The 18,650-nt window shown below is 45.9% G+C and overlaps 1 protein-coding gene across 2 annotated transcripts in view; it reads right to left on the bottom strand.

Moving 5' to 3' along the window:
- SMOX (spermine oxidase) overlaps positions 1-18,449 on the bottom strand; it is a 55,746-nt gene extending 37,297 nt beyond the window's left edge. Inside the window, exons 1-2 of one of the 2 annotated variants that reach the window (XM_072862861.1) lie at positions 18,313-18,449; positions 9,027-9,184 (exon numbers count right to left, since the gene is read on the bottom strand). The gene's annotated coding sequence lies outside the window, so the exon portion shown is untranslated. The remainder of the gene's footprint in view (positions 1-9,026; positions 9,185-18,312) is intronic. The other variant, XM_072862860.1, reaches the window with a different exon arrangement.
- Between the last annotated feature and the right edge of the window lie 201 nt (positions 18,450-18,650).

Below are 18,650 nucleotides of genomic sequence, written 5' to 3'. Positions count from 1 at the left end.
AAAAGGAGTTTCACAGCAGCGAATAAAAGCAAAGCTTCGGCATGTTCCTTGCACAACAGAGGACCAAATCCAGTAAATTCTCTGCTCTACAAATCCCCCGAAGACAGAACAAGTATATGCTGTAGCTCGCACATCAGCATCCCCTCTATTTTGGGAGGCTGCAGAGATAGGTACAAGGGCCCACCTACCTAGAAGGCATCTCACAACATCTGCTCCATCACCAGGGACAGCTTACACTGCCAGAACACTCTTCTACTGCATCAGGAGGAACTGGAGAGAATAGGGACACCAGAGTGGTATTCAACCTGCAGCAGTGAATGGGATATTCCCATCTTAACCCTGGCGATAGAAATCGTGATCTAGCCACAAATTCTAACGTCCGTGGTAGAAATCACTATGTTTCCACATCCCATAGACCATCAGGGACCTATCAACACCGTGAGCTGGCCAGAATCTAAACCAGTACAGCAAGATGCAGTTTGGCTATGTTAACTTCTGTCGTGTCTGAGGCTAACAGCTCAGGAACAGAGCTGTTGAGCTAGCCAGGACAAGCAACAACCAGCCCCAAACTGGCCTGCCTTTTCCCGTGTTTCTGCAAGCTTGCCAAGCTCTGGTTGACCCCATGGTGGGAATCTTCCCCTTATTTGCAGCTCCTTGATCACGTTCATTATTAGGAAGTATCTGCCACTGCTAAGCTTCTCATGAAAGCAAAGCTTGGTGTTTCAGGACTATAAAAGGAAGGAGAGACAGACAGTAAACTACAGAAAAAAAGAGGTTACAAACTAAAAACATTGGTATAATGGATCAGAACAATGCTGCAAACAAGTTTCCTGCAGAACTTGTATTCCGACTGCCAAAAAGAACTGTACTCTATGCCATCTGCATAACCGTGCGATCTTATCTTCACTACCCTCCTTCTCTCTCCAATTGTTTGGGAGTCTTAATTGATAAAACCAGCCTTAATTAAATAGGAAACTTGCCCGTGTTTGCACAACTCAGAACACAATGGGGTCTCAGTCAAATAAACACTGGTGTCCATATTACACTTGGGAATTCTCTGTGGTTTGGGGTTTTAAATTCATTGCAGCAAGCTTGGGAGTAAAGTTGCAACAGGAATCTTTTCTTCTCCTCCCATCCTGTGTAATAGGAGGATGAGACAGGGAATGAATCTGCAGGCAGAGAGGCTCAGTACTGGTTCCAACTCAATGTGTACATGAGGATCATTTCAGGACACACCATATGAGACATGCTAGCCCAAAAGCAATTATTTTTTCTCACCACTTCTCAGAACCCAGACCTAACAAACTGCCCTGAAATAGCAGCACAACTCTCTAAATAGCATCATTTCTTCTCTATTTGAAAGCAACACCCACACTGAATCTTTGATTTTAAGCCATCCCCAAGTAGTTACCACATCTTTACCATTCAAGCCACAGGGAAAATCATTAAATGAAACAGCAACACTAGGGGATAAGAACCCAAATTAGAAAAGCCGAACACCGCACAGATTTACTCCCACAGTAACTGGATTGACTTCAGCCTGGAACAGACTAGACATGACTCCAGGAAAAGTACGTCTCTCCAGGTGGAGCTGTATTGAGGGGACTTCTGGGCCCGTGCTTTGCTGGAATGTTAAATGCAAACCACATGCTCCAGCTTTAAGATGGCAGACACACAACCAGGGCTGCCTTTAGCACACAGCTTTCTCCATCCTGCTGTCCGCACAAACATGCTCACGTATCACACAAGAGCCCAAGGCAGGGAAATTCAGGTTGGGAAGCTCGTCCTTAGATCTCGATGAAGTCTGGGTCATGGCTGGCAGACTGGCTTTCTGAGATTTTTACCCACTAGAGGTTTTCCTTGAAGAAGATAGGTGTTTTCCCCATGCTGCTTGAGGTGTGTGGTTTTGCATACGACTGCAAGAAATGTTTCAATACAAAAGCACAGACTTTCTCCTAACCAAACACTGTCTGCATTCAGGTCATCTACAGATAGCCAGAGGAAATCGGTGACTGCGACAAAAGACATCTTATACAGGAATGCATCCCTGCTGTAACGCAACAGACGCAATTCACCCTGCTGAGTGATTTTCCTCCTGAGTGCTAGGCACACCAAAACAGAGCAGAGAGCAGAAACAGTTCATGAAAGACAAGGAAAAGAAGGGTGGGAGAGGAAAGAGATGAAAACACAACAGTGGCACCTTCGGCTTTGTTTCCACCTTCTTGCAAACTTCAAAACAAAGCCCAAGGATCAAATTTTGTCTGGAGACTCCAACAGAAAACCTCCTCCAGTCGATTTCTTGTGCTTTGAGGTTAAGTGCCCTGCAAGCAACTGCAGCCTGGAGTGCCATGGGACGCACGCTAATGATGGATTATCACTTCTGCAAGGTGCCTTTCCTTCCTCCCAACACACCTGAACTCAAAAACATTTCTTCTCTGTGATAATCAAGACATTTTACTGAAACAAAGGGAAGTTTACTTGGCATTGCTCCTCTACAGTAAACTGTGTCTCAAACAGCTTCACAGAATTAAGATAAAACATTGCTCAGAAAGAGAAAAAGTAAATAGTACAGGCTGAGGAAAAAAAAGAGATATTTTAGATCTAAGAGATTTTTCACAGAGCAGGAAGACTTGTCTTGTGATAAACAGTAGAAACCAGGAGCTGGGACACTTGTGATTTATCTGTTCTTCCACAGCCTTCCCATGTGACTGGGGGTAAAAGAATGACAATCCTATCCATAAGTTGCTAAAAATATAGCACAATTTCAATGTGTTTAGATGGGAGCTCATTTTATTCAGCACATCACGCTTTATCCTTTCAATACTTCAGCTTCACCATATGTAAAACAGCATTAGCACCTATCTGTGCCAAAAAAGCATTTCAATTAATGCCCTCAAATGAAAAGGAATCACTGTAAAGTATTAGATAGCCACCAGGACTGAGCTATGTGGAAGTCAGAAGAGATAACAAGCCAGTAAATTTCAAATCACTGTGTGCATCCACCCCATCACTACATGCCGAAATCCATACAGCCTACAGATAGGCTGGCATGTTGGCAAGAAAAATTTGTCATTTCTAAATTTAGCAGACACTTCAATTATTGTGCAATGCTTCAAAAGCAACAGAGATATAAAGTGGAGTTTGTAGGACGACCATTTGAACTTAAATGAGAGCTCCGCTCACCAAGCAAAGTCTTTTCTTAATTCCCTTCCTGTTTGGACAATTTGATCCACTTCCTTTTTTCCACTGCAACCGCGAGGGTCTGTCCTGCAGTGAATGGATGGGCTTTTTTCTGGGATAACTTCCAGGTTAAAGAGAAAGGATTTACACTTGAATGAAACATAGGCTCTGTATTTGGAAAATTTGTTTTGAAAACTTGGGAAGGAAGCAAAGCCTCCTTCATTTAAAAAGGGACTCAATTAACATTCTCCAACAAGTCTTCCTATCGAAAGAACAGTACTTGCTGGGGGACATGTGATTTGAAACTTGTTCTGCTCGCTCACAATGTCCCTTTCTGAAATACAGGCCACTGTTTTCGAGAGACACGAGGATCTTTGCACAGCTTTCCAAAGGACTGCCCGTCACAGTCAAGGCCCTGACTCCGGACATAAGATGTTCTATGACTTAGGCTCAGGAAACTTAAAATAGTGCCTAAAGACCCTAATGAAGACCTAGAGTGACACATTCACTCTGTGAGCACTGTGGATCCCTCTACGTGGACAGCTCATCCGCGTTCAGCCACAACCGCAAGATGAATCCTCCCCAAGACCTAAGCAGCACCACAGATCTCACCGCCTTCTCTTCTTGAAAACATACAGCATTGCACATCTGGTTTTGGTTTTAAGATGTTTTGTAAAGAAGACACTAATGACCAACCAAGCAGGTGTTCTGCTTTTGATTCACAAGTTACTGGGTGTGGGTTTGATCTGTGACAGGCAGTGGCCCGACAGGACCACCATAACTTGGTTTTGGTGGTCCTGTCTGGTTATCTTGGTTTTGAAAAACAAACCTGAAAGTGCCGGGCATGTCTAGATATTGCCCACGCAGGATGAGAAAACAACCTATGCCATTATTTTTTTCCAGCTAAAGCTAAAGGGAAAAGAAGGTCACTGACAATTTAATATCTACTTTTATTTCTGAATTCCCTTATCAACTGCATATGACAGAGCATTCTTCACCCTTTAATAAGTAGAGGTTGAAGTCTAGCCCAACTCAAAGTTGATGATGGATTGAGTATGGGAGTTTACTTCAATACACAGCAGACTGGGATGGGAGATAAAGGTATCGCTAGGGTATATTGTTACAGAAAGCATGCACCCTTCACCTCATTTAACACTTTCGGGAGACTATCTATAACAGACCACTCTCATCGTTTCTTGCGGACGCCTCAAATTGAAATGTGACCCAGGCCCACAGCAACAGAAGGGAACAGTTACCTGTAGCTACCCACCGGCAGTGCCTCAGCTAGGAGAGTAGGCTTTCTACGTAGTGAAAATAAGGATGTAGACTCTCTCCAGAGCCTGTTCCAGTAATTTAGATGCTGAGATGTGAAACACCCTTAGGAAAAAATACAATTTTCCCCACTGACCACACTTTTAGCCCAGGCACTGAATCAGGTGTGGATAACTATAAAAACTCTTCTGCATTCAACAGCTACTCTCTAGTTGATCCAAAATAAACTGGTGGTTTGGGAGTTTGTCTACACTGAAATGGACCAAAACAGTTACCCTGCAATCTTTTCCCTTCACCCAAAATAAAAGTCATTTAAGGGTTTTGTTATTTAATAAGATTTTCCATGGGAAAGCTAGCATGCTTTAAATTCACACCCCACTTTACAGTGGAATAGTTTTCTCACATGGACAAGTGCCTAACTCTTAACCCTTGCTGGTCACAAAAGCACAGATGTCAAGACAGAAAGCATCAGAGAATCCTCCAAACTTCCCATATAAATGAACGACAAGGTACTTTGCACAGCTGGTAAATGAGCTGCTCGGTGATAAACACACTTAACAGAGTTTACATTTGCTTAAGACACCTAAAGAGGAAGGGGTCTACTTCTGTCTTTTCTTCCTACTACAGACAGATGTTGGACAGCATGACAAGTTGAAGATACTTTTTAGATGAGGTAAGCAGGCTATAAATGAAAAGCTCTAGGCACCTCACCCAACATACAGGGCCAAAAGTTGGGCTCAACTTGAGCCTTCTGTCAAAACCCTCCATTGATCCCAGGGGAATCCACAAAACATTTGGACAGGACATGTTTCACATAGTCACTTTCCCACCACCTTGAGCTAAAGATCCCCTTGGCAGATGCATCTTTTGTACCCAGAAACGTCCCTTGCAGATACTTTCTCCTAAGAATATAACGGGTGGTGACAACTAGTGAAATGTGCTCATATCCACATGTCTTTCAATAAGCTAGCTGCTGGGAAAATATAAACACACATCTTCTACAAGTCTGACTTTGTTTTCATTATGCCTTTGAAAAGAGTCGATCCACTCCAAAAGCTTTAAACTGGGTAAATGCAGTAACTGCGTCTTCTCAGGAAAAAAATAGGGAAGAGTATTTCCATAACCAAATAGCCTCTCTCTTCCATGTATGGAAGTGGTCATGCCAACCCCCATGCAAGCTTTCTGATCCTGTCCACTCTGCATCTTCTTCACATGCTTTAGGACCAAGAACCTGCTGCAAAATCCAGCTGTCCCACACATGCATAAGATGCACCTCTCTGTTATATCACATCGGATTTAAAACCGGGGATGAAGTTATCCTGCATGTTTTATTAAAAGACACCTCTGAAAGGTATTTAACCGGTAGAAGAACTGTGCTTTTAAAAGTGAAATTGCCCAGCTAACATGGGCAAAGTCTGAAATTGTTGCAACTCTCTGCTCTGCGACTCAAATATTAATGTCAATGCTACAGACATACAGAGCCTCCGATGCAGAAAGTTCCTGGAAATGAAGTGATGGGGACACAGGACCATATCTACACCGCTGCTCCACCGTGCAGCTTCTTGTGTCCATTTGTCACCAAGCACATCTTCCCCTCCCTGCTCCAAAGCAGATTAAGCTTAATATACTTATGTAGTTGTGAAGTGTACTGCCTATTATCCAATTAGACAGCTAACGAGATCTGAGTAACAGCACGTAGGCACAGATAACCGTTGGCTGATATCTGGTACAGATTAGACACGTTCTTTATTTTTCCAGCCCTTGCAGAAAAAGGGTTGGGATTCATTCAAAGGCTGCTCTGAAGACTGGATTCAGGTAATTGTTTAATTTTGTTTGGGACCCATAAACACATCACGTTTGTTTCCTCTTGATCTCCTGGAGCTGTCATATGGCAACTGTCCCGTTACAAAAGTCCTGATAAATCTGGCGTGGCTTGCACTTTTAAACTTTCAGTGTGGACAGGGGCAGATCTCATCACCTTTAAGGTCCCTTCTAGCTTCAAATAAATCTATGGAACAATAAAGGTTCTATGCACCAGCAGGAAAAAAATGTATGTCTGTGCAGAAGTGATAAGGATATTCAGAAATGCAATCTTTATTAGCTCTGACACTGTTCCACATGACATTCCCGTAAGATCCAGCTAAGAAAACAAGAACTAGATGTAATCACCACAAAATGGCTGCTTGACAACATAGTTCTCGGAGCATAATTATCAAGGGTTTGCTATCTAATTGGGAGGGCACTGGAAAGCGGGTCCAGCCAGGCATAAGAGCTGTGCAATATTTTCATTACCAATTTGGATGATAGACTGGAATGTATGGCCATAAACCCAACAAATGATTCAGCTGGGAGGATTTGCAGGCATGATGGTGTACAGGTTTAGATTTCCAAATGATCTTGACACACTGGTCCAACATCAACAAGAGGAAATACTTAAGAAAGAGAAGTCACAGGTACAAATGCAAAAAGGAGGAGCAACTTCCTATACAGCAAGACTCCAGAAAAGGCTCTGGCATTTTAGAGGGTCATGGTACAACTGTGAGGTTCAACAATGTCCCACAGCTGCATATAGGCAAACCTCAGCCTGCAGCAATGATCCATGGAAAGCATTTAGCTATACCTTGCAAAGTTTTGCCCTTAGCTGCTCACTGCTGTGCAGCTAATACGCTTTTTAAAAAAGCAGACTGGAGACAATCTTGTGGAGAACAAGAAAATTAAAAAACACCAGGTATGAGATTAAGCTGGATCGATTTAAGCCAGACATGTTCCTAAGAACAGACTGGCCCAGGCAAGCAGGCAGGCCACAGCCTGAAGGAAGCCTCCTTCTTCCTACATCGAGCAGGAAAAATCCAGAGTTTAGCTCTTCTGAGTTTAACACTCTGGCTTTAATCACTGTTTAAAAACAAGCTAATGGCCATCCATGTGGATAGAAAGAACAAGAGTCCATGGGCTTATCAACATAGAAAAAGAAACCAGAAACTACTTCTATAGTTTCCCATGTGCTTTTACTTCACAACCCTCTTCTTCCAGCATACTTCCCCCACAGAAAAGCCCCACGTAGGTCAGTCTGAACACAACTTTTTCACTGTTTTGAATCAACTCCCTCATTCGCAGGTCTTGAAAAGAGCATCCACCCTACAGACACTTAACCTGACGCTACAAACGGGGAGATACAGATTGGATGGGTGGAACACAAGGTGGTTAAAATTTGGTTGGATCGTTGAGCTGAAACGGTAGCAGCCAACAGACTGAAGTCTTAACTGGCAGCCCTATATGAACAGTGTTCCTCAAGGAACAGCCAGTACTGATGCTGATAGTGTCCAACATCTTAATTAATGCCCTGGATGATGGGATGGAGAGCTCCCTCAGCAAGTTCAGAGACAACACCATACTGGGGTGAGCAGCTGATACACTGGAAGGCAGGACTGCCCAGCAAGCTGTAAGAATCGGCTGAAGAAAACCTCATGAAGTTGAGAAATACAAATAAGAGTCCTGCACCTAAGACAAAAAATACCCATTGTCAGCACAAACTGGGGCCTCACTGGCTAGGGAGAAGCTCTTCAGAAAAGCACCTGGGGGTCCTGGTGAATAGGGCAATAAGGGGGCAATAAGGTGAACAGGAATGAGCAGTGTGCCCCTGCAGCAATGAAAGCCAGCCACATACCGGGCTGTATTAGAAAGGACAATAGCCAAGAGCTCCGGGGAAATGGCTCTTCTTCTCCTCTTGGCACCAAGGAGGCTGCATCTGGAGCACCACCTAATTTAGCTGCACTCCCCAGAAAGGACATTGTCAAACTTGAGAGAGTTCAGTGGAGCACCACTAAGATGGTCTGCTCACTGGAATACATGATGGAAGAGAAGAGAATGAGGGAAGAGGGTTTGTTTAACTTGGAGAAGAAATGGCGTTTAGTGGGAGATCTAATTTCTATCTTCAACTACCTAACTGGGGGGTTACAGAGAAGATGGAACCAAAATCTTCTCAATGAGTAGGAACAAAAGGACAAGAAACAAGAGGCATAACTTGCAGCAAGTGAAATTCTGATCAGACAAGAGGAAAATATTCCTCACCATGAGAGCGCTAAGCATGGCATCAACCTGCCACGCTTGACTGGAAAAGGTCCGAAACTTGATCAGAAAAGTTCACAAGAAACCTACCTTTGATTCTGCCCCTGCTTGGAGCAGGACATTGCACGGGAGAGCTCCAGATGTCCTATGCAACCTAAATTACCCTTCAGTTCTAAGAAATCATTATGAAGGAACACTGAGCAAGGGACTTCGCCCAGTAGCCTACAGCGCTCTACACTTGTTCAGTGATAACAAGTACTTTAAACTCAAAAGCTGTCAATAAAATACCTTCCACATGACTAAATATCCCTGTATCTGTAATTAGGGGAGAAAAAGAGTAAGAAAGAAAACACTAGAGCTTTCACTGTGATTTGAAACAGAACAAGAGAAACTGGAGACTCACGTTATGCATGTTATCATACAAAAGCTCTGCAAGAAAACTGTGAGGAATTCAAAGAAGATACGTACTGATAGTTCAAACAAACAAAATCAAGACTGCTCCTCCCTACCTGCTCTTCCCACTGCAATAAACACGAGTCGATGCCAAGAGGTGTTTCAGACCTGTCCAGACCAGCCTTCATTTTGGTGTTAGCTTCTTCAGTTGTCTCAGGACAAAGGCTCTCTGTATGTAGACATACCTTTCATACATACTTCCTATTCTCTCCCACTGAAAGGCATAAGAGGTGATATTAAATCTAGAGAAAATGCCTGCAACAATATGCACAGACAAGATTTTTTCTTTTTTTTTTCCCCAAAAATAAAGTGAAGCACTCCACAAAGTGAAGCACTTAGATACAGTTAAAATGAAACTGCCACCCTCCTCTGAGTATCCTGTAAAATGAACCCCCTAAAACCTGACAAAATAGATACAACTATGGTGTACAAGAAGGTCAATGAATGCAAACTACAGTGTTTTGTGTAATGTGGACATCTGTCCACCTGGAAGCAGCAGGACCCCAATTCACTTCACCCCCATGGACAAGCAGCCCTCAGATATCTGTTTCTGTCACACAACAGTCATTTGGAATAATTTTCCTAAAATTATAACAATCAAACAACAATCACCTTCAAGCAAATAGCTAATTGTTCCTTAATGTGCTGGCTGGCACGTTACCCAGTTTACCTTTGTAAGTAATGTTTCTAATGCTTATCCACTGCATTTTCTGTCATGCTTTATGTTGAGCACCACTCTCTTCTAGGAATAATCTTCACAGCCACATTTTACCAGCTTTGGAAATGCATGAATAACTGTATCCTTCATAGAAATGAAGGGATAGTACGTACAAAATCAGATGCACGGAGCATAACCACTGCAGGGAGGGAGAACAGAAGGTCACTCACAAACTACAGCTGGGAGGTCAGATCAGGAAAGCACAACTGCCCAAGCTGCAATCGAGCTAGTCATGGGGAAAGCCTTGGTGAGACCAGCTGGCAAGGACCTTCACCTTACAACGGAGAGACACTATCCTGGAACAGTCGGTGAAGATCAATAGTACATTCCTGTGGAGAAGATGGCACTTGAGGTAGAAGAGCACGTGCCCTGTTTTTCTAGCGGGTAAAGAGACAAAGCCATAATGAAACCTTCCATGACAAAACACTTTATCTGTGCTGCTGTCAGAAAAAAAAAGAAATGCATCCATCATACCCCAAAGTCTACATACGAGAGTCACTAAATTGCGTCCATCGGCTCAGTACAGGTAGGTGCCAGACGGAGCACTGCAGGCGAGTTTTGGGCCCTGCAGCTCGAGAAAGACACAGCCCAGACATTCCCAAAGTCTGCTGCAGAGGACTGAACAGCTCTCTCTGCACAGTAACAAAAGGGCAAGAGGTCAGCAATTTTCAACTGCAGCACAAGGAATTGAAGTCAGAAACTAGGAAAATCTTGGTAGTGGTAAGAACAATGAAGGACTTTAAAGGATCACCCAGGGAGGATGGGGAAAGTCCATCACTGGAGGCTTTTAACAAGTGTGTTGGACAAACATCTGCTGGGAAAGTTTAGATAGATCTGACCCAGCCTTGGGGCAGGAGGTCAGATTAGACAACTTATTAAGGTCCCTTCCGGCCCTGCTGTTCTTTGCTTATAACAGAAATATGACAACTGAACATAGCAGCAGCAGCCCCACAGCACACAAGCTTCCCTAATATTGCCATAATATGGCAGAGAAATGCTGTGAGATCCTGCGTGCAGCAGTTGCCCATTCCCACCTGGTAACTTCTCCCTCTGTTTCTGAAGGAGCAATACAGAGATAACACAATCGGTCTTACAGAACAGGCGTGTGAACAGGAGCTCCCCAGCACAGCCTTCCCAATGAGACAGTCCCCACACAGCACGGGGATGGTTGTTAACAGGAGCCCACCTGCACTTTTTCTCCCATTTTGTCTCCTTCACATCTCACCCTGCAGTCAGAGGAGCTCTCTCTCTCTCTTCCCCCCCCCCCCCCCTCCTTAGGCCATTCTTCTGTTCCTCCCTGGAATATTTTCATGTGTAAGATCTTCAGGACTCGATCCCTTTCATGTTTTGGGGAAGCCCTGAGCAAAATGTCTGTGCTTCTAACAACAAAAAAAGCTTGCAGATTGTCTGCTTAGCATTACAGACTCTCATCTCCCCTCCAGCACTGCCTGTCCCTCTGCTTGGCTGGGAGCCTAGCATGAGAAATCCCACCTGCATAAACTCTTCATGCAGAAACGCCTGGTTAGTGCTGACCTTTCGGTCATCCCCAAGATCTGCAACCTTCAGTGCTTCCTACCAGCTTGCCCATGGCTGCCAGCTATTGAGAGCAAAGCTGACTTTATGTAGCACTCTCATCAAAACTTTGGATCCCCTCCTCACGCTCTGCTGTGCCGCTCAGGGAGCCCACCACACAGTCCTGGATCCCACCCCAAGGGAATCGGGGGACAAAAAGGGTAATGACCCAGTGCTTAACTCTAAAGCTCGTGGTCACATTCAGCCCTTTGTCAAGTTCTCTTCAAAGTCCAAATAGAGGCACCAGATGCTATTGTACAACTGGAGCAACGGTGTGAGCTCCCCATGACTATAAAGGGGCCATTTAATTTAGTCTACTACATTACTGGAAGCACTGTGCTTCTGCAAGCATTACTTAATGGCACACAGTGTTCTGTAAGATCAGACCATCCAAGCAGCAGAGTGTAAACTGCAAGCCCCAAGGTACTAACCTTTATCTCAGGGTTAAAGCTTGACCTATCGATTTCAGCAGCACAAGGGTTTTAGGAGTTTTTGCTTCTTTGCGTGCCCCCCACAACTCCTCCTGGCTCATTCTTGTAAATGCAAAGCCCATCTCCAAGCTGTTAGTCGTGTCTATCCATGGAAGCACACGGCGAGTGAGACAACAGAAGTGGTCCAAGACAGAAATACCCACTCGTGTGTGCATGTGTGTGTTTGTGAGTACATCCCAGCACATCTCAGGGCATGGTTTTGCAATCCCAGGAAACTTAGATCTAAGTTTGCACTGTCCTTAAGAAGGACAGTCCTGACTGCACAGTGCTGACAGCAGCAGTCATGGGACAGGCCAGGGATTGGCTCCAACTGAAAAATAACCCTATAAAAATAAGTAATAATCTGCTGCCAGGTGTTTGGGCTCCCTGGTCAAGATCTCTTGCCCACAGTCACACCAGAACATACACAAGAATAGGACCAACTCTTTCACTAGAAGTAATGCCTTAAATTTGTATGTGTCACCCGTTAGACTATGCCCTGACGGGGGTGGAGAACAGTTATGCAAGAGAGGAAACAAGCAGTCGGAGATAGGACAGCACAGTGAAAATATCTTGATGCAGTTTCACTGCTGAAGCCAGTGTCTTGCAAAACGACGCTCCGTCCAGCAACCCAGACTTCCCGAAAGGGTCCATGATTTTTAGGCGTTCAACCAAAGGATTACCAGACATGCTAATGATGCACGTCTTCCTGGCAGAGTCCTCTGGGATCATGACTGTGACCAATTCCAAAAAAGAAAATCCTGTTAGAAAAAGACTGGAGATCAAAGCAGGACGTTACACCTACATCCTGGAACATGCGTGCCCATGGGACAGAAGAATTTTAATTCAGTTTCAGACTAAATGTCTGTCCATCCAACGGAATCATTAGGTTAGCATACTTGAATGTTACACCTGTACAATCTCTTCGGGAGAAAAAACATTCCCCACCTGCCCTACAAAACGAATTAAACTGAACAGAGCTCTTAGAAAGGAAAAGAAACTGCTCCTTTCCTCTGCAATTCCCAGCTTAGGTGTAGGCCAGGACTACCTGCTTAGCTTAGCACAAGGCATCTTCTGGATACATTAGCTACAAGGTAGCTTGGGTAGGTATTTCACAAAGGAAATGATCCAAACCAAAGTGCTTTATTTTTTTTTTTATTCCTCTCCTGAAAGCGTGCAAACATCATCATATGCTGTCCAATATTTCAGTCATTCCAAGCATGCCAACAACCTACGCTGTTAAATGCCATTCAGCCAAATCTAGAGGACACACTTAAGGAAAAATCGGGCATTATGCAAAATAATGAAAGATGAAGAAATGAATAACTAACTCTCCATTCTTCAGAAATTATCCACCTCCATTTAGTTCTCTACTTTGTCAGCCAGGAAAACAAATATTTTCTTATTTCTTAAAAGGTAGTTCCTGCCTTTGAACTCAGTAGGTACAAAAAAAAAAAAAAAAAGACATTTTCAAGCCATTATAAAGATTCTGCAGTCCTTTAAAGACCTATTGGATAAAAGAAATGCAAGGGACCAAAACCAAAGATTCGCCACAAGATGAAATCATCTTTATTTACATCAGTTCAGCTCTCTGGGCTCCCCATAGCTGAGAATCTGCCTCACTTACTGTGACCTCCGTTCTGTCACTGATCTGCTCCGCGACCTCCAGCTTTCTCCCTCCATCCTCCTATTCTCAGGAGCGAGATAAATGTGGTCTCAGAGGATGATGTGGAAAATGGCTCCGAAGAAGGAATGTGCAACAACCAAAGCTCTGTGTAAATCACTACTCTGGGGCTGCAAAATCTGTTTCCCTCAGACCCAGCAAGCTCCCAGCCGCCATCATTTTGAGTTATCTGAGAGCACTAACAATAGCCGTCTTGTTTTACCGAGACTTGCAGAAAACCTTAAAGGATGGCCTGGTAGCAGAGAACTACCCTGAAATAGCTCAGGGATCAAGATCCAGTGAACAGCAGGGAGAAGCTTTGTGAACCCTCTCGCGTTACAGTCCTGCTGATAAGCTTATCTCACTACCTTCAGAGCAACCCAGGACTTCCTCAGTGCCAAAACACTCCCTGCTGCATCCATCTTTACAACCTCACATCCCTGGCCCCAAGATGTCACAAAAAAACCCCTCCAGTGGCCACAAAAAAAAAAAATAAAAAATTGCACTTAAAACCAAGGGCATGATTAAAATTCTCCAAAGAAGCACTTTTTACAAATCCACTGCATTTAAAGATCTCCAGAGGAAAAGGTCACCAATATATACAGTGCATTTCCCAAAGCAAAGGTCTGTGTCATGCTGCTGTCAGGTTCAGCCTGCAAACAGATTGTTATAAAAACTCTCTGTGCTGCGTTATCCGCAGCCGGGGTGGGCAGCGTAGGGCTGCCGGTTGAATCCCCACCACCTGCACTGTTCCTCCAGCCTGCAGTCCAACCCCTGCCCCAGGGTCCCTCAAGGGTGCTGGCTCAGGTATCCACAGCCTTTTCTTCCCATACGATGAATAAAGAACATGTCCAAACCACGGTGGCACAGCTGTATATTTTGGTGATGTGATGGACACCCTCTGGTCAGGTGAAGGTAAAGGACAGTGCCATCGACTCCGTAAAAATCACGTGTCCTGCGCAGCCGAAGAGCACAACCACTAAAACACCATCTGATGATATCCTACTTAAGAAAAGATAGTTGCATGTGTCAAGTTCAACCTCAAGAGGCTTTACCCAGGTTGCAATGGACTCTCAGAAGGTACAGGGAGGAGCTGAACCCCACAGGCTCCCCAAAATACGTTCACAACTGTACACAGACACAAACACAGAACCTCAAACTCAGGTTCTCACACAGCCACTTTCCAGAGCAGACACACATCACATGAAACAGCCGCACCCCATCAGCATGCTCTTCCCGGTGCCACGATGCGCATGGTGCTAACTGGAGTCGCCATGAAGTTTCATTTTCCAAGTAGTTCATATTCCCACCCACAGTATTTCTGGAATTTATTCTTAAAATAAAAAGAAACCACAGAAACATTAGATTTCAAAAAAAAGCAAAGATTTGTAACTAATTTCCATGGTGACTACTATAAACTCAAGTGATATTACTGTGCATACACCCACGTGCCCTCCACGCGGAGCATGGAACACCTGGACACATCAAAGCCAACACATCAACAAGAGCTGATGAAAACGGGACACATCATCAAGGTGGCTGAAAATTTTCATGTTCCCTCAACAAGAACACAATAAGGATGACAACACCTGACATTCTGGAAATGACATTCTGGAAACACCACAATGTTTTGTGATGCCATTTGTTGAACAGTTGATTTCACGAGGAATCGGTTGCATTTGTTGTTTTACATTTATGCTTCTATCCCCTTGTCACAGACCTGCTAGCACACTTGGTGTGCAAGAGGATTTGAACCCCAGCTCCCACCAGCCAGGAGAGAGCACCTTGCTCACCAGCCATGGTGGTTACTATCACTCTCCCACACTACTGCTGTGCTACAGGTTAATTTTTGCACCCAAGCAGAGCAGGACAGATCCTTAAGCCAGACGGTTTAGACACTCCTGAGAAGGAAGAGTTCAAATCCATTCTTCACCCACTTCGTTTTCAAGAGGTAACCTTTACACCTCTTTAATTTATTATTTACCACTCTGACACAACATTTTAGCTCACCAACAGAGCTAAAAAAAAAAAACCCAGTTATTTAATTTCCATAGACTTGACTTCATTAACTTCTGGAGAGGACTAATGTTTGTGGCCACTGGGAAAGGATATTTCTACATTTTTCCATTTTCTGGCTTGTTAATTACAGTTACTGAGAGGAGACAGCAGTTAGATTTGTGAAATACAACAGGCTATATTTTAATATTTGTCAAAGGCACAGAGAAAATAATTTCTTTTTCTTTTTTTATATAACCCAATCACACAAAGTAAGCAAATCCATGTACTTCAGAAGTCAGCATCACCATTCTCCCTAGACCCTCATTTAGGCCAGCAGGAAATTAGCTGGAGAATCTTAGATGTCATTAGAAGGGATTATTTTTCTGTGGGATGACAGGCACAGAAAAGATGAAGCGATATAACTGGGGTTGAGAGGACAGGCAGCTACACTTTTGTAGCAGGCAGTAGGAATACACTATAGGCAGGAGCACCCCTCCAAGCTTCTGAGGCAGAGATGGGGAGAGTCCACTACCTTTTGCAGATGGAAGACTGTGAAAAACCCAAATCATACCACTTGGCTAAGGAGGAGACCAGTCAAAGAGCACCATCACACCTTTTAGACCAAAGGGTCATGTAGGGAGCCCATAAACCATATGTGTCCTTCTGCTTGTGAGGAATGTTAGCAATTTCACAGAGCTTTCCAAACTCTACCTCAACCTCTCCATCCCCACCAAGTCAATTAGGCTTCCCCCATCCCAGGAAAAGACTGTGTTTCAGAGACATCGCAGTTAACTTGTGACAGCACTCGGACACATTTTGGTGGAAAAGACACAACAGAGAGAAAGCCCTTCAGGTGAAAACCAGAGAGAGCTATCCAAGAGTGCTTTCAGCAACAGCAGAGATGGGGACAGGGACTCCCAGGACATGTGCGGTGGGTTCGTGGCGGTCCAGCCACGCACTCTGCCATTTCAAGAAAGTGTGGCACAAAACAGTACAGCTCAAGAGCAGCTGCTCTGCTGAGCCAAAGGATTGAGAGGGAGAAATGACCACAGCACCCAACATCAGCTAGTATCTTCAAGACTTAAAGACCCAGCCCTCCACGCCTATTTCCACCTACAGTTTGGCCATAATACCAGCTAGTTCCTCCTCTAAACCTAAAGATGCCCAGGTAAATATTTAAGCAGCTACGCGATGATGTGGATCCAGGCACTGAGTCAGACCTAAGACCATTGGTTTTTTGCCAGCTCAGTAGTCATCCAAATCTGTTTCCCAGTCCAGCTCCCCACTCCACAACGGGGGTACGAGGGAAAGACAGTACTGTCTTTTTTTAGAGGCAAAGCCAGCTGAAACTACAGACCTTGCTACTCACTGAAAAACACCGTACATCTGTCCAACAGCAGTGCCATAAAACATTAGTAAGTGCTGGGCTAACAATCTGGAAAGGGAAAAGGACCTAGGAGAGCAAAATGTTATCACTAAGTCAATAAAACAACATTTGTAAAAGACTGAAAACATACAGCATTCATGCACAACACACAGAAGTGCTCCTAGGCTGTTTTCTCGTCCTCCACTAAACCTGTCTGGTAACTCCGGGAACAGGACTGCATCGTACAGGCTAAGGGAAAAGTGGATCAACAGGGTGAGCTAAGGACAGAGCTCTGGACTCGACTCTACTTGTGCAGGATCACAGAGTGGACGCGCATTAGCCGATACATATGGTTTCACTTTTACGTAAAGCTTGTGTTTACATCTAATATATCAGGGCAATTACAGCTGGCCCCAGCACTGGATTTGAGACAGCGTGCCTATACACCACGCAAAGGATTTTTAGGAGCGATCAGAGAGCGAGGATCAAGTGGAGCGGCTGTATTTCTGGGGCTGAGGTAAATTGCTAAAAAGCTTTGTTTTGAGGTCAGGTTCGGTAACTGACAATGGGCTTTGTGCATTTCGCTACTGCGCGTCCGGGACTAATCCCTCATCCACCGCAGCGATTTAAAAGACGGAGCAATTCTGCAGAAGTCAATGGATTTGACTGAAAACATGAGATCGGTAGGAACTGCCAAGCCCCCAGTTATTGTAACAGCTTTGTGTAAACAAGAAACACCAAAACGCAAATGAACTGCAAGTCTTCACAGCTCGTAATTTACATCCTGCCTCGCACCTCGGATTATGGTGACTTTCCTACTTAACCTTTATTCTTCATGTCATCGCCTGAAACGCTGAGGCAGGGAAAGCGGAGGCGCGTGCGGACGCACATCGCGTGCTGGCGATACGCTGACACAAACACATGGAGGAAAAAAAACCCCACAAAACCCAAAACACCTCAAAACCCCAACACGGCGGCCCACATCAGCGGGTGCTCTGCCCTCGGCCGAGCCCCGCGCATCCCCAGCGAGGCGGTGGTCCTTTCCCCCACCCCTCCCCAAAACCACAGGTAGGGACAGAACCACCACCGCAGCCTCCCGCTCTCCACCCGGGCTCGGCGTGGCACCGACCGGGGATTCTCGGGGCTGAGGAACGAGGGCTTAGCACGTTTACGAGGCGATTTCGTGCAGTTGGTGGCACGGGATGGACGGGACGCCGGGGCAGGCCCCCTGCTCTGCCCCACGGCAGCCACCCTCTCCCACCGCCGGCTGGAAATCCTCCTCGGCGCGGTACGAGGAGGAGAGAGCCGGGTTGGCCGCCCCTGAGGTGGGCGCTGCCCTTCCCGCCAGCCCCTCGACGCCGGCGGCGCTGACAGCCGCAGGTGAGCGAGGGGCAAGGCCGGGGCACGGCAGGTGCCTGCCGAGGGGACGACGCGGGGGCCGGGGAGCTGAGGGGGCCCCTCGCCCGCCGTGCCCTCTGAGGGTGGGGGGGAAGCCCCGGCAGGCGGGGAGGGGGCCGCCGCCGCCTCTCCCTCCCCCCCGCCCCCCGCCTCGTACCTCTCTCTGCGGTGGCCGGAGGGGACGGGGTCTCGCCGCCCGCCCGGCTCGCCTCAGCGCCTCGCTCCCCTCCCCGCGGCTGGCGGCTCCCGGCGCGGCTGCGGCGGCGGCGGCGGCTGCTGGCACTGCGAGGCGAGAACCAGCGCCGGCCTGTTTTCCAGCCGCCTCCCCTTCGGCACGCCCCGGCTCCGCCTCAAGGATCCCCCCGCCTCCTCCTCCTCCGCCGCCGCCTCCTCCTCCTCCTCCTCCTCGCCGCCCGCTTCCCCCTGCGAGCACCGGCCCGGCGCGGCCTGCGGGGCCTGCGGGGCAGCGGGGTGCCTTCCCCCGCGGGCAGCCGG

Source organism: Ciconia boyciana, chromosome 5 (assembly GCF_034638445.1).
Source record: "Ciconia boyciana chromosome 5, ASM3463844v1, whole genome shotgun sequence".
Classification (NCBI taxonomy): domain Eukaryota; kingdom Metazoa; phylum Chordata; class Aves; order Ciconiiformes; family Ciconiidae; genus Ciconia; species Ciconia boyciana.
This window is presented reverse-complemented; position numbering and strand designations above follow the sequence as displayed.